Raw genomic sequence first — 16,451 nt, 5'->3', positions numbered from 1 at the left:
TGGGTGAACCATCCCTTTAATGAGTAAAGTTTCTGTATATACAGGCCTATATACAGGTCTGTTTTAAAAGTAAAAAAAAAAAAAGTTTGACATGATTTGTTGTCTAATCTCCCTTAAATCACACAGTTGAAGAGGTTGAAATGTCTTCGTAAATGTTAAGAGTGACATGTTTTTAATTTTTATTTATTAATGTATTTATCTACTAGGCCTACTGTAATAAGAAAAATAAATTATAATTATTGAACCAGTTTATTGTTGAAAATAAATCTGTGTCTACACTCAAGAGTATTGTTTTAATAGATAAAAAAATTGACATACTGTGCTATGTAGAATAAAACATTTAGTTGAGTATACTATAAGGAAATATACTACAATCTAAACTAAACTGAATTTGAATTTATTGTGTGCAATCTGACTCTTCCAGCAACTGTTACAACTAACCCTCTGTATGTTACAACTAACCCCGCCCACGGTGTTAATTGTAACATTTGACTCTTGGCGCTTTGGGCGATACTGCACAGGAACGGTAGGTCCGACGAACATACAAACAGTGCTCATTTATAGGAGAGGATTACATCTTGTTTGTTTAAAAATAGGGTTTTTCTAACCCCATTACTTTGTTCATTATTTGGCCAAATCCAAAAAGTGTTACGTTGTGCCCCGTGCTCCCCTAACAGACAATTGGAGGCGCCCGCGCGGTCACTTGCATTGCACGTGAACTGGAGCGCATCTCATCCTAACTTAACGAAACTCAGTGTATGCCTCACACAGACATGAGAAATACATCAAATACACAAAGCTTGAAATGTCTTTAAACGAAATAATTCAAAACGAAAAAAGAAAAAGGCTACTCTATGATTATGTAATCCATTAGGCCTATGTGCATTTCTCTCTATAGGCGCGTTCACACGGAGATAGCGATCGTCAACTTCATCTTTGCAGCCGAGTCGACACTAGAAGAGAAAACACTTGTTTATTAATAAAAATCAATACACGCGTCACCGGATTTACAAATGCACATCTTGCTTGTTGCACGCACACATATGTCGAAATAACGAGATATTGTGTTGAAATAACATTATTGTTAATAATAGCATACATCTTTTAGAATATTTGATTGAATGCTGAATGTTGCGCTTGTTCAATTTAATGAAATTAAAACTTTAATTGTGATCAATAACATAACTGAATATTAAATATTTAGTGGCCAAGTTTTGCGCAGCTCCCCCCGTCAATGATCTAGCACCCCCTCAGCACATGTTAAAAATTCTCTGGTGCAGTAAAGCTAGGCAGTGTAAGGGGAGGATCCTCCCTTTATACAAATTAAGCACTGCGTAGACCCCGATAAACAACAGCACTATTAATATATTCACATAGGCTATGTGAATATTAATATATTCACATATATGTGACCAGTCACGGAAAGTAGGGACACAAGTCGGTTCTGCGGCATTTTGAGTTATTTGCATATTCTGAAAGTGTAGTATTCAAGCTTTCCAACGATGTGTAACACATGTAAATCTGATGATATTTGGAGAAGTTGTGGCCATTTGAAGGTAGGCACTCAAAAAAACTGAAATGGTAGAAATCTGCTTCTAAAGATTGGCAAGTTCTCACCCTTCTGGGAATGACAATAGGGCTCATTTACATCTCATTTAGATAAGTCATACCCCCTGTAAAGCTCCCCCACGCAGGCTTATTCAGTATGGAAATACACACCGACAATGACACGCCCCTACTGCGTGCTAGAATCTCCGAAAAACAAGCCGATTTCAACATCAAAATGTACGCTTTTAAATATACCAATACTGCTATCTCAAACATGGAGAGGCTTCTTCGTGATCTCAACTAACAGATTCTGCAAAAAAACGAAAATCACCAATTTTGAAAAAAAAAAACGCTTCTTTCTCATTTTGCTCGAAAGTTGTGCTGCCAACTTGTGTCCCTGGTTTCCGTGACGGGTCACAATTAGGGTTGACCAGACTAGTCAAGTTTAATGCTCTGCCATGATAATTTAACCTGGATGTCGACTAGTTGCTGATCATGGCCTATATGGGACACATTCACAACCTTGCAATTATGTTATTGAACTTTAATACATAAAGTAATCCATCCTTTCCATTCAACTTTTGGCCTGCAACAATAGAATAATAACAAACAAACAAATAAATAAATAGTTAAGCTTTTAACACCTTTTACATGAGACTGTTTCTTTTCATGGCCATAGGTTAAAATAAAATAAAAAATCTACTACACTATTTCAGTAAAAAAATAATTTCAGTCCTCCTGTTGTTAATTGTATACTTCCCTTATGTGGGCTTCTAGGTTGCTATAGCACCTTTATTTGACACTGACACGTACGTGCCAGCTTTGCAGGTCATGCATTTATGATCCCGACCAAGACTAAAACATGGACATTTTCTCTGTAAATTGTCTGTGAATTTACACTTGGGCTTTTTTTACGCTGTCCAGGCACTGCTCTGTCTCTTGCCTGTTGCTGTGGTGCTGAAGTTAATGATTGAGATGCAGTTTGACCAATGTTTACATTACGCACATGACCAACCGACCAATGGTGGTGTGCGAGAAGGCGGAACCTAAAGCAATGCAAAAATGGCGACTGTAGAAAGCAAAAGCTGAATCCCACACATTTTGGGGAAAAAGAGGACGAATGGTCAACCTAATATAAGGCCACGATTAGCATAAGTAGCCTTTAGCATCACAAATAACTATATTTCTCCCTCGTATGGTGATTCGAATCCCTATCGGATCACAATCAAAAGTTATTTCAGACATTTGTTGGTGTCTGAAAGTGAGTGTCATTACAGGACAGTGTGGACCGAGGGTCAGAGTTGAGAAACCCTGTTCTTAGTGAATCTAGCTGCACTGTTCCATTGGCATTACAATTATCAAATGATATTAAAGGTAGTGTAGTACAATTTTACAACAAAAGATTGTAGATTGTAGACAAGCTTACAGATATACCCTGAATGTTCTTTGGGGACAAATGTGGGCAAAATCTTTTTCCTTAATCTGAACAGTACAAGACTTGGCTACTTTTCCTAAGTCTGACACCTGAACACACACAAAAAAAGTTTGACTTCATTCAACAATGCACTCAAAAGAGTAAATGGTAACAAACAGGTTAACGTTTTGTTTTGAAGCATCAAAAAATCTTGCAGCAGGACTTTGATCTGACTTTGAAGTGTGTGTGTGTATGTGGTAGACTTGTAGTCAAGACCGCCTAAACCGAGACCAAGACACTACCAAGACCAGAGGGTATCGAGACCAAGACAAGACCAAGACCAAGACCAAGACAGACCAAGTCAAGACCAAGACCAAGTCGAGACCAAGACCGAGACCAAGTCGAGACCGGAGAAAAAAAAAAAATAGACTAGTGTTGAAGCTAAGCAAGCAATAACTATGAATTCAAGAACAGCAGCATACTAGGGTTCAGCCGCAGTTTCAATACATATTAGATGGTATTACTTCAACTACACAGGTAGAACAATACAGAGACAGACCATGTCATGTGTGTGACTGTGAGCTCACTGTAAATGTTTTTGCAGGGTGAGATCAACTATGTGTAGCAATTGGATAACGGCTGTTACTGCACTATTAGAGGATTGAGACTCCCTTAACTTTTGTGTACTGTTGAGGACTGACATGACTGGTACTGACTGGTTCATCTGACAAAACATCAAACACCTCCAACACCATCTTGCACCTCCAACAACTGTCTAAAGAATGAGAAATATGTAACCAATTGAAATTATACTTAATGAGTAGATGAAATCGTAACATCAAATTAAAGATACGCAATTATAAACTTGGATTAGGCCTAATGTTTAGTCAACACAACGGAGATATGCAGATGATATTTAAAAGACCATTTATTTAGTCTAACACCATCTTAAATACAATACTGTAATCAAACAACACACACACAGAGAGAGATATCAAAGACACAAATTCATCTAAGCAAATGCCTGCCTATCTCTGCCGATTTCGGAGTCTCCAAATGAATCCATTCTGCAACTTTTAAATACATAATAAAATGTTTAAAATCGAAATTATAGGCTTAAGTGCAGGATCCGAAAGTTGGTCGTTTTGTCGCTATGGTTACACACACACACACACACACACACACACACACGGTGCGCTCAAAGTCATCTGTCAGTTGTGCAGTTACCCAAAATCTCCTGAATGAAATCTCCTGAATCATGTCACTGATATGTGTTTTTTAAATCAAGTGATCAAAGTGCTCGTTGCCGCTGCGATCAGTGGCGCGGATAAAGTGTTTTCTCGTATATTGGGCGCACACGCCGCACTGTCTTCACTCGGACGCGCGCTTCAATCCGTTCCGTTGCGGATAATAATGTTGCATTATCGAACGTTGTGTCGTCATGGATATTGTAGTAGCCTATTGTATTGCTAAATCCCCGACCACTATGTCGGTCTGAGACAGCGAGACCTAGACAAGACCGAGAGGTCCGAGACCAAGACAAGACCAAGACCAAAGACCGTCAAGGCCGTGACAAGACCGAGACCACGTAAAAGTGGTCTCGAGACCGGTCTCGAGACCAAGACCGGTCTCGAGACATACATCACTAGTATGTGGATGCGGATTTGCCATCTTCTGAACATGCTGAATAATGATGACAAAGATGTTAGAGAGCTGGCCCGATCCTCCCTGTTCCTGGACCTAAGGAGACACAAGGTGCCGCTGGCCAGGGAGTCAGAGCCACACTTCCTCGGCTTTAAAAGAAATCCCAGCGGGAAACTTGACACCCATTCTGCCGGCTTTGGTGTCTGGTCAGACTGGCCGGACCTGAACGACCTCTGTGTCCGAACCGGAGCATCACTGTAGTGGGACTGTGAGGGTCTCCGAAGACATCGTTACTGACCCCCTGACCTCTGTCAGGGCAACAGCCACATACGGTGGTCACAGCCACACGCTAACTTCCACAGGTGCCCGGCCAACTCTCCTGGACCTACACCAGTATCATCAGAAACAACACTGGACTGGACTGAAACTTCAGGGGAAACTTGCGTGTCTCTCCTCTGCTGATCACTCTGTTTCTCACTCATTTCTTAAGAATACTGCACTCAGTGAGGACATTGTTATTTTTACAGTAAAAGCCAGACTACAAGGTCTTCCAACCAGACTCAACCTTTCTATCTGGTTTCCTACAACCCAGGTGCCTCATTGTTTGCATCACACTACAGAACAGATCACTGAAACACTGCCACATATCTTGAATGGCTGCCATGCCTATAAAGGAATGTACATCGCACGCCACGACAGAATAGTGGACCTTATAGTGAAGGACATATCAAGCCATTTCTCATCTTCAGTAAAAATGTACAAACATTCTTGTGTAAAATCATCCATGTTTCAGAATTGTAATAGTTCTGAAACCTTTTCTCATGTGTTTGCTAATACACCAGATGTTGTTGTGGTTAATGAGGAGATCAGTGAGGTGTTCATTGTGGAGGTTGCATGTACCTTTGACTCTAGTATGGAAGAAGCCTTTATGACTAAGATTATTAAATATCAACCACTCCTAAACATCATCTCAGAATTAGGTCATCAGAGCCGACTACTTGTGTTCATATTTGGTAGCTTAGGACACACACACAGGCTGGTTGTAAGAGGGCTTCAACAACTAGGGATGCCCAAAAAGAGGGCTAAACGGCTGGCAAAGTACTGTGCTACTTGTATCCATAACAACTGAGTGACACTAAATATTGTAAATATCTGCTGTATGCCACTGGTCCATGATTATGTGCATGCATTTGACTGCATCTATAGTATTTATGTCCCTGTAAATCATTTCTTTTAAGTGGACTTAAATAAATAGTTAAAGTGTGTGTGTGTGTGTGTGTGTGTGTGTGTGTGTGTGTGTGTGTGTGTGTGTGTTGGTTTTGGTGGATTACAAGGTCTTTCCACCAGTTTACATACCAGCATTATAAGGACATTTGGGATTATAAGGACAAAGGACATGTCCTCGTAATTCAAACACCGTCAAATCATCAGTTTGAGCCTGAGGAACAACCTCCTGCTTTTTTATTAGATGTCCCTTTACGTAGGAATACCAGTGTTCTAGTGTGTGGGTGTGTATCGCGTGACTGCCGCCTATCGGCCGGTGTGGTGAAGTATCCGGTAACTCTGAAGTGATGGGTCCGGGCTGAGGACCCAAGCAATCCGATTGGTTCAAAGCACGTTTTATGGGTAATCGCTTTAGTGCCTGGTTACAAATCATACAAAATCCCTTTATTATTGAAGACTTTTGTACTACGTTATAACGAATCATTAATGTATTTAATGTATTTTAAATTAAACGTTTCATATACTAGTATTTAACCGAAGCTATAGATTGTGAAATGAAACATTTCTCGTTGTTAGTGTGTTTTTTAGTTAGCTTAGATAGTAGCATAGCATATAGCTAACGTTATCCGATGATCGTGCTATGAGCTTTACCTGAGCTTATACTGCACTGAAACTGCCTTACCGTATTCACAGCAATTCGTAGTGTAATTCGTTGTGTCATTATTTTTTATCGCAATAATCAGCACAATATGTTACAGGTACACTTCTATTTATTAAAAGAGACATAAAATAATGTTTATTTGTGTATATTACTATTTTTCATATTAACAGTTTAGACATTTAAATAAATTACAAAATGCTAGCTATGTTTTGTGGGTATAAATATTAATTGGTTGTCAAAACTTGATGAAAGAACAGTATAATAAAATTATAGAATCACAAATCTTAATGTAATCAAACTACTTGATTCATATACTAATCTTTTATTTTAAAGAAATACCATTTTTAAGTATGTATAGGGCATAATATGCTTTTTTTTTATTACAAGCATGTCATTTGTGTACTAATGCATATGATTTATGGCATAATTAATTCTTAATACAGAACATCATACAACACAATAACATTTAATGTAATAAAATTAGTGAACCAAAACTTGTATAAAAATTTAATTAAATTACACAATACAATACAATACATAATGAATTCAACTGAATTATGAGATGTAATGTATTAAATTTTTATTAACACAAAACTACAAGCAAAATGCACATCTTTTAGGACATTTATAGAGCTTTTAAAAATACACAACAACACAAAGCAGCTTTAAACAGACATACTTTTGTATGTCTTTATTTTCCTAAATACTTTTGTGATAGTTCTCTGGCTATACATTGTGAAGATTTAAAAATAATTAATGTTGAGTTAGCTGTGTTTAAATATTTAATGAACTGTAAGGTTAAAGTTTTTTGAGAACTAATGAGAAACAAATAGATGCAGTGTCTTTTGCTGTATGAAAAGTAAAATCTTTAGTTAGAAGTAAATTCATGTTGTATATGCAGTCAATTCTTTGTGGAACCATCCTAAGGCCTAGATGATGCAGTCAGTCATTTTCCCCTTTAGATGGTGGGGTCGTGACCTGGTAGGCGAGGAGGCTGGACTAGGTGTCATGGACTGGCTTGAGGGAACTCTGCAAAAACACACAAACATGCTGCAACACGTCATGTGCAACTGCACACTTGCAAAGTCTTTAGTGCTATGGAACATCACTCACTGTTTTTACTTTGATATGCAAGCCCAAAGGTGCAACGCAGCAGAACGTAGTTAGCTCGTTGAACCTGGTGTCATGGATGGACTGGCTTGAGGGAACTCTGCAAAAACACACAAACATGCTGCAACACGTCATGTGCAACTGTACGCTTGCAAAGTCTTTAGTGCTATGGAACATCACTCACTGTTTTTACTTTGATATGCAAGCCCAAAGGTGCAACGCAGCAGAACGTAGTTAGCTCGTTGAACCTGGTGTCATGGATGGACTGGCTTGAGGGAACTCTGCAAAAACACACAAACATGCTGCAACACGTCATGTGCAACTGTACACTTGCAAAGTCTTTAGTGCTATGGAACATCACTCACTGTTTTTACTTTGATATGCAAGCCCAAAGGTGCAACGCAGCAGAACGCAGCAAGCTCGTTGAACCTGGTGTCATGGATGGACTGGCTTGAGGGAACTCTGCAAAAACACACAAACATGCTGCAACACGTCATGTGCAACTGTACACTTGCAAAGTCTTTAGTGCTATGGAACATCACTCACTGTTTTTACTTTGATATGCAAGCCCAAAGGTGCAACGCAGCAGAACGTAGTTAGCTCGTTGAACCTGGTGTCATGGATGGACTGGCTTGAGGGAACTCTGCAAAAACACACAAACATGCTGCAACACGTCATGTGCAACTGTACGCTTGCAAAGTCTTTAGTGCTATGGAACATCACTCACTGTTTTTACTTTGATATGCAAGCCCAAAGGTGCAACGCAGCAGAACGTAGTTAGCTCGTTGAACCTGGGATGTTGTGACATTAAAAGGCTATTTTAATGACACACTCCACAAGATAAGATAAATCAGCCCAAAAGTGACTGAAACCTTCCGTTCGTCTCAGTATTATAAGGCTGATCTGTACATCAAAAGATAAAAAAAAAAAAAAAAATTACTTAATGAGTTAGTTCACCAAAACATATAAAAATCAGCCATCAGTTTCTCATCAATGCTTACCTCAGGAATCATTTCACACATTAAAAGGTCGATATGTTCAAGCTTTTTGTCCTTCTTTTGCTCAAACACAATGTTGTCGATGTGTCCTAGAAGTTACTCAACATGTGCTGACAAGGCTGGATGAAAGCTCTTAGGTTTTGCCATTTTCCCAGTCTTCATTTGCCACCATTTGTTCCACGTGGGTTTCAGTGAGCCTTTCACAATTCCTTGAAACAACTCCTGAAAAAAATATTTAGTATAGCAAACAATATCTAGCCATTTTAAATTTTGTAAAGTCTTATATGTACCTGAATTTCAGTATCACTGACAAGAGAACAAATTCCTTTTTTTTCCACCTCCTCGACTGTCCTATATTTTCAAAATCATCGATCTACTTGATTTATTAAACTTTTAAGTTGATTTGTATGAATGAGGACACACATTTTACACATACCTTTTATACGTCATATGCTGAACAGCATATGCTGCCATTGATGATGCGTGATATCTTCTCAGATGCCACAGATCGTCTCCCTGTATCACCTGTATTAACTTACTGTACAAACCAAAACCCCACAGTTGTTAGAGTCAGCCAGCCTCCACTGTTCTGGGTACTCAACAGTCCATTTTCCCAAGTCCCAAGTATTTCGGAAGGCATTGCTTTTGTAAAAAAGAAAAAAGAAATTAATAAATGTACATAAGTAAATAAAGATCACAATTTTAACATTTACAAAGCACATAATACCAAAGTATAGCCAGGTCCATCGCAGAAATTGACTTGTAGTTGTCACTGGGGTCGTAAACTCGAATACGATTCAGCAAACCATCCAAGATCTTTACAACATAAACAGAAACGTCTCGGTTACGTATGTAACCCTCGTTCCCTGAGTAGGGAACGGAGACGTTACGTCGGATGACGACGAATGGGGTTTCGCTTAGAAATTCTATCATCTTCGAGTATTAAAACACGAGCCAATGGCAATGAAATGCCATGGGTCTGCGGAATTTGCATAGCGTAACTCCTGCCCCACGCAGGAGGTATATAAGGAAGTGCGCGAGCAACATGCAGACTATGTCTTCGCTGAGGAGCCGAGACTGAACTCAGGCGTTCCAGCGGTACAGCGGAAGTGGCAGGGAGACGTAACGTCTCCGTTCCCTACTCAGGGAACGAGGGTTACATACGTAACCGAGACATTCCCTTTCGTTGTCACTCCGAGTTACGTCAGATGACGACGAATGGGGTTCCCAGTGTAATCACGCCACCTCTCGACTGTCTTCCAGTGCCCTGCGTAAGTCTGAGCTCCCTGTCGTGAGACTGGCACGGACGAAGGACTCCTACTTAACACAGGAATACCAAGGTACACTGGGAAGCATATCTCAGTGGAAATATGCAATCATGCCCAACCCGAAGGGGGGGACTTGGAAAACACATATGACCCCGAAGGGCTGCATACGGAGTCACTGGGGTGTCCAACCGCAGGTGGAATATTTCAACCCCAGGGGTGGCAAGGTGGCTTGCCAAGGGAAAGACACATGCTCAAAGAGGCTTACAGTGGAATACACATGTGGGGGTCGCCCGGAGGGGGAACCATGCACATGGAGGCACCTAGCCAAGCGCGAAAGCTGCCGGTGGCATAACTCTGGCGTTGACGTCAACAGTGCTGGAGGAGACTCAGGGCTTATGAGGCTCACCTGAGGAAATATCGCACGTATCCCGTCCGTGGAGAGGAATGGCGAGCAAGCGAAGACACCTGAGCAGAATCTAGCACCGGCTAGTTGAAGCGAGTACATGAGAAGAAACTGGCTCAACTCGGAGATTGTAGAATCTCGCGAAAGTATTAGGTGTCGCCCAGCCTGCAGCTCTGCAGATGTCTGTTAGCGAGGCGCCATGCGCTAGAACCCAAGAGGATGCCACACTCCGGGTGGAGTGGGCCGTCACACCAAGGGGGCACGGTCGACCTTGCTGCTGGTAAGCCAAAGCAATGGCGTCCACTATCCAGTGAGACAACCTTTGCTTCGAGAGAGCCTTTCCCTTCAGCTTCCCACCATGACAGACAAAGAGCTGGTCTGAGGTCCTGAAACACTGCGTTCTGTCTACGTAAGCACGGAGGGCGCGTACTGGACAGAGCAGTGCCAAGGCTGGGTCTGCCTCCTCCAAGGGCAGCGCTTGCAGGTTCACCACCTGGTCTCGAAAGGGTGTGGTGGGAACCTTGGGCACATATCCAGGCCGGGGTCTCAGGATCACGTGAGAGATAGCCGGCCCGAATTCCAGGCACGCTTCGTCAACCGAGAATGCCTGCAGGTCCCCTACCCTCTTGATGGAGGCCAATGCAACCAGGAGCACTGTCTTCATAGACAGGAACTTAAGCTCCACTGATTGCAGAGGCTCAAAGGGAGCACTCTGCAGGGCAGTTAGAACCACTGAGAGGTCCCAAGAGGGAACGAGAGGAGAGCGAGGAGGATTTAGTCTCCTCGCTCCTCTCAGGAACCTGATGATCAGGTCGTGCTTCCCCAGAGACTTACCTTCAACTGCATCGTGATGTGCGGCAACATACACTTTCAGGGTGGAGGGAGACAGCCTTCGCTCCAACCCTTCTTACAGGAAGGAAAGCACGACACTGATCGGGCATTTCGTGGGTTCTTGCTGTTTAGAAGAACACCAGTTGACGAAGAGGTTCCACTTCAACGCATAGGCATGTCTCGTGGACGATGCTCTAGCGGAAGTGATGGTAGCCACCACCGCTGGTGGTAGGGTACTCAAACCTACCTCCTCCCGTCCAGGAGCCACACGTGGAGGTTCCAAAGATCGGGACGAGGGTGCCAAAGGGTGCCCCGTCCCTGAGAAAGCAGGTCCTTCCTCAGAGGATTTGGCCAGGGAGGTGCTGTCGCGAGGAGAACTAGTTCTGGGAACCAGGTGCGGTTGTGCCAATACGGGGCAACCAATATTACCTGCTCCTCGTCCTCCCTGATCTTGCGCAAAGTCTGCGCAAGGAGGCTCACTGGGGGAAACGCATACTTGCGTAGGCCCCGCGGCCAGCTGTGCGCCAGTGCATCCGTGCCGAGCGTGCCCTCGGACAGGGAATAAAACAGGTCGCAGTGGGACGAGTCGTGGGAGGCAAACAGATCTACCTGTGCGTCTCCGAACTGATCCCAAATCAGCTGGACCGACTGGGGATGGAGTCGCCATTCTCCAGCGAGAGGCCGAACTCGAGACAGCTCGTCGGCCGCCTGGTTCAGGTGTCCCGGGATATAAATGGCTCGAAGCGACCTCAGATGCTTCTGACTCCATATGAGTAGGTGGCGGGCGAGTTGCGACATACGGCGGGAGCGTAGACCACCTTGATGGTTGATGTATGCTACTGTGGCGGTATTGTCTGATCGGACTAGTACGTGTTGACCCTTGAGCAACGCTCGGAAGCGGTGCAGGGCAAGGCGTACGGCCAGCAACTCGAGGCAATTGACATGCAAAAGGCGCTGAGGACCTGTCCAGGAACCTGCAGCAGCATGTCCATTGCACATGGCACCCCAGCCCGTGGTGGAGGCATCTGTGGAGACAACAACATGCCTGGAAGCTCGTTCTAAGGGCACTCTAGCCCGTAGAAAATTGAGGTTCGACCACGGGGTGAAGGTCTGACGGCAGGTCGGAGTCACTGGGACTCGGAGCGTGCCGTGTTGCCATGCCCACCTCGGGACTCGATCGTGAAGCCAAAGCTGAAGCGGTCTCATATGAAGCAATCCGAGCGGCGTTACTGCGGCTGCGGATGCCATATGCCCCAGGAGCCTCTGAAATAGTTTCAGTGGAACCGCATTCTTGCCCTTGAATTGGCGAAGGCAAGTCAGCAGTGACTACGCGCGCTCGCTCGTAAGCTGCGCACACATGGCGACCGAGTCGATCTCCATACCGAGAAAAGAGATCCTCTGCACGGGGCAGAGTTTGCTCTTCTCCCAGTTGACCCGAAGGCCCAGACGAGCTAGGTGCCGGAGCACAAGGTCCCTGTGTTCGCAAACCTGGTCTCGAGAGTGAGCTAGGATCAGCCAGTCGTCGAGATAGTTCAGGATGCGAACCCCGTGTTCGCGTAGGGGAACAAGGGCTGCCTCGACAACCTTCGTGAAGACGCGAGGAGACAGGGCTAACCCGAAAGGGAGAACCGCGTACTGTATGCCTGTCCCTCGAAAGCAAACCGTAGAAACGGTCTGTGTCGAGGAAAAATGGAGACATGGGAGTAGGCGTCCTTCAGGTCGATCGCTGCAAACCAATCCTGCGGCCGCACGCATTCGAAAATGCGTTTGGCCGTGAGCATCTTGAACGGCGTCCTCTTTTTTGAAGGGAGCGGTTCAAGACGCGCAGGTCCAGGATTGGTCGTAACCCACCGGATTCTTCGGTACAATAAAGTAGGGGCTGTAAAACCCAGACTTCATTTCGGCTGGAGGGACAGTCTCGATCGCACCCTTCGCCAGTAGGGTAGCGACCTCCGCTCTCATGACAGGGGCATTGCCACCGGCCATAGTGAGCGGATTCCCCTGAGGCGGGGAGGAGACCACGCGAACTGAATCACGTAGCCGAGCCTGATGGTTCTCCGACCCGGCGGGACAGTCCGGAAAGCTCTAGCCAGGCCTCCAGAAACTGCGCCAGCGGGGTTATTCGAACCGCAGACGTACTGTCGGGGGTGCAGCGAGGCGGAATGACCGGCCCAGGCGTGGGTGGCATAGCGGCCCGGTGCGGGGGCACGGCCATAAACCGCGTCCTGCCAGAGGAGGCCAGGGGAGGACCAGCGTCCCACGGGGGCGTGCTCTGGCAGGGGTCTGGCGACAGAGGGGGATGAGAGGAGCGTGGCCCGTGGGCTGCGCGTGCTGTCATCCACAGCCTCTTGGGGCTCAGAGAAAGAGCATTAGTTCTTTTGTAGAGATCTTCACCCAGCCCTCAAGTGGGGGAAGGAGTGGTCCTGCTACCAGCTCCTGAAGAACTGAGCCCTAACTCCAAGCTGCCTGTCTCAGGTTTGTGCTGCTCAGCCAGGTGTTAGCCGGCTAAGGGGCAGAGACAGGCGGTGCCAGCCTCCAGCGACCCCCTTGTGCTCAGGCCAGTGAAGGCTCGAGGGAGGAGCCGCAAGGAGGCGGCGTCGGTGGGAAGCAGACTAAGCAGACCACACCGACGGATGACCGTCAGTGCAGAAGCCTCAGTCTGCTTGTGGATTGATCGAAGACTGTTGGGCGCAGTCCTCAACCACCCCGCCGACCAGGCTGCCCGCCTCAAGGTGCTGCTTAGGCTGGTGTGGCAGTCTAAGGGGCGGAGACGGGCAGCGCCGCCCTCCTGCGGCTTCCTCCTGCTCAGGTCCGTTTGCAGGCCAGAGGGGAGCAGCCGCATGGAGGGGGGCTTGGCGGGAAGCAGACTGAGAAGGCCGCACGGATGGATGACCATCGGTGCCGGACCCGAGTCTGCTTCAGGTGGTCGAAGCCACACCGCCAAAGAGCTCAGCCTGGGACATGGGGGAGCTGAGAAAATGAATTCTCAGACCCTGCCACATCAACCTGGCTAAGCCCATGTCTGGACCACATAATGGACATCACCTGACCCAGGATCACGCGGGTACCGATGTCGCCCGAGAGCGAGGTCAGTAGTGTGCGTGGCGGAACAACCAGGCCGGGCATGGGAGGCATAGCGTCCCAGCATAGGGGCGTGGTTAGAATTTCCGCGTTCTGCCAGGGTTGGCCAGGGAAGGACTAGCGTTCCACTGCGGCCGGTTCGACAGAACTCCCGGGACAGCACTGCATCGAAGGCGCAGGCGACACACAGCACTGCATGACCGTGCCACTATAGTGACAGGGAACATACAGACCATGATCGCCGTGCGATCGAAAGCAGCGAAGGCGGAGGACACCCGCGGGCCGCGAAAGTCACGTGGAGTCTCGCGCAGCGCAGGCGTCCTGATGCACGTCCGGGAGAAGCTTACAGCGCTCGGGGGGAGGGCGGGGCCACTCCAGCCGATGCTTTCAGCTGCCCGGGAAAGCATGGCTGACAGCTCTGGATCGGTCCCGGCAACGATGGCACTCCCGTGGGAGGCAACGCAGTCGAAACTTCATTTCCAGAGGAATCAAGCCCGCCTTGTGATGCTGTGAGTGCATGGTCTGCGATGTGGAGGGGGGTGTGGCCCGAGGAATTGAATCGTCGGTTGTTGTGCCACACCAAACCCTCAGATCACCCTGGCCACCAGCCAAAGTATCCCTTCTCGAGGAAGAGATAAATTGGGGTGTGGCAGAGGGGACTCTACTCACATGGAGATCATTGAGTCTTGATCTATAAACATCGCGATGGTCATGTTCCCGCAATAAAAACATGACTGATCAACGAGCGCTGCCAAGCGTGATGAAGCCCAACACACAAAACAGCGCTCGCGACCGTTAGGCAGATGACTGACGCACACACATCCAGAAAATACACGGGCGAACCGTCTTGAAAAAGACGTGCCGCGTGCAGCTCTTTTTAGAGAGTGGAAAAGCTCAGCAGAGTGCTGAAGCACCCAGGGAGAAACACACTCACTGTCGGCAGATTACTGCACAAATCAGCAGCAGGAAATGCGATCTCGCTGGAAGCGCCGTCACACCAACACACTGAAGAGCCGCTCGTCTCGAAGAGATTTGAGATGACACTCAAAAGGCTTGTGGAGTGAAGTACTGAACTTGGCTCCGAAGCGAAAACATAGTCTGCATGTTGCTCGCGCACTTCCTTATCTGCGTGGGGCAGGAGTTACGCTATGCAAATTCCGCAGACCCATGGCATTTCATTGCCATTGGCTCGTGTTTTAATACTCGAAGATGATAGGATTTCTAAGCGAAACCCCATTCGTCGTCATCCGACGTAACTCGGAGTGACAACGAAAGGGAACCGCTTTAACCAGAGTAACAACTGTTGAGTAAAAATGTATTTTTTAATCCACACATACCCACAAAATGAAGTGATTTCCCTTTTCGGGGCTCTGTCCACCAACAATTCTTGGAATAAGGACTGTGTCATTCTCATCAAGGTCCTTTAAAATATTTATAAGTAAATAAGTAAGTAAATGTGTCCCCTGCCACTGAAATTTAATTAATAGATTTTGATTTACCTTCAGACAAGAAATGTGACTGTCAGCCACATGTTTCTTGATAGTGAAGGATCGCCACCAGAGCACGAACGTGTGCACCTGTAAAGCAGTTCCACCATGTGCTTTACAGAGCTGTGCAATCCTTGTGTCAAGAATCTAAAAGAAATAGTAGATTTCAATAAAATGTTGTTGAATAATATAAGAAGTATTCATATAGGAGGTTCGTGTACAAACGACCATACAAATAAGCTGCCATTGGACGCATATGGAGGGCTCGCTTGAGTCCCAAAATTTCTCCAATCATGCATTCATGTCTATGTCTCAGCACCCTCTAACAGAATCCGCAGTTTCGAGAATATCCGAGAAACTTTATTTTTCGACCCAAAAAAACTATAAGGTTTATAGATATTTTGGGTCGAAAAATAAAGTTTATCTGATCTTCTTGAAACTCTGGATTCGGATAGAGGGTGCTGAGGCGCAGACAGGAGTGCATGATTGGAGGCTCTAGAGCCTTCCAGAGCTGAGATATGGTGATTCCACAAAGCATTTATTCCATTGGGGCAAATAGAGACTCGCATACAGTGAAATTTTGGGATGAAATTTGGCCCTTTTTGCAGCTTTTTGTTTGGACGTTTTCTGGAAACCGGGACTAATTAGAGCTATTACAAATATGTCTCAAAAATGTTATCAAATTAAAATTCTAACGTCGTCATTCAGCCATGGGAAACTTTTTTTCTGTGGACACAGTGTCTTGAAATCTTCAACTGTGGCCTGGCATCTCGGAAACTGAA

General features: G+C 45.6%; 2 long non-coding RNA genes across 3 annotated transcripts; both read right to left on the bottom strand.

The window, feature by feature from the left end:
- Nucleotides 1–7,362: 7,362 nt before the first annotated feature.
- Nucleotides 7,363–8,013, bottom strand: LOC311289194. The gene is made up of 4 exons (XR_014627077.1): nt 7,967–8,013; nt 7,786–7,882; nt 7,605–7,701; nt 7,363–7,520 (listed from the first exon to the last, which is right to left on the bottom strand). It is a non-coding gene; the product is annotated as an uncharacterized lncRNA (long non-coding RNA).
- A 5-nt stretch (nt 8,014–8,018) lies between these two features.
- Nucleotides 8,019–9,104, bottom strand: LOC311289193. Of its 2 annotated transcripts, XR_014627075.1 has the most exons (4): nt 8,603–9,104; nt 8,329–8,504; nt 8,148–8,244; nt 8,019–8,063 (listed from the first exon to the last, which is right to left on the bottom strand). It is a non-coding gene; the product is annotated as an uncharacterized lncRNA (long non-coding RNA). The 2 variants fall into 2 exon arrangements; XR_014627076.1 differs by lacking the exon at nt 8,019–8,063 and having other exon boundaries at nt 8,071–8,244.
- Between the last annotated feature and the right edge of the window lie 7,347 nt (nt 9,105–16,451).

This window comes from Rutilus rutilus (genome assembly GCF_951802725.1).
Source record: "Rutilus rutilus genome assembly, chromosome: 4".
NCBI lineage: Eukaryota > Metazoa > Chordata > Actinopteri > Cypriniformes > Leuciscidae > Rutilus > Rutilus rutilus.
Note: the sequence above shows the minus strand (reverse complement) of the source record. Positions and strands in the feature narration are given on the sequence as shown.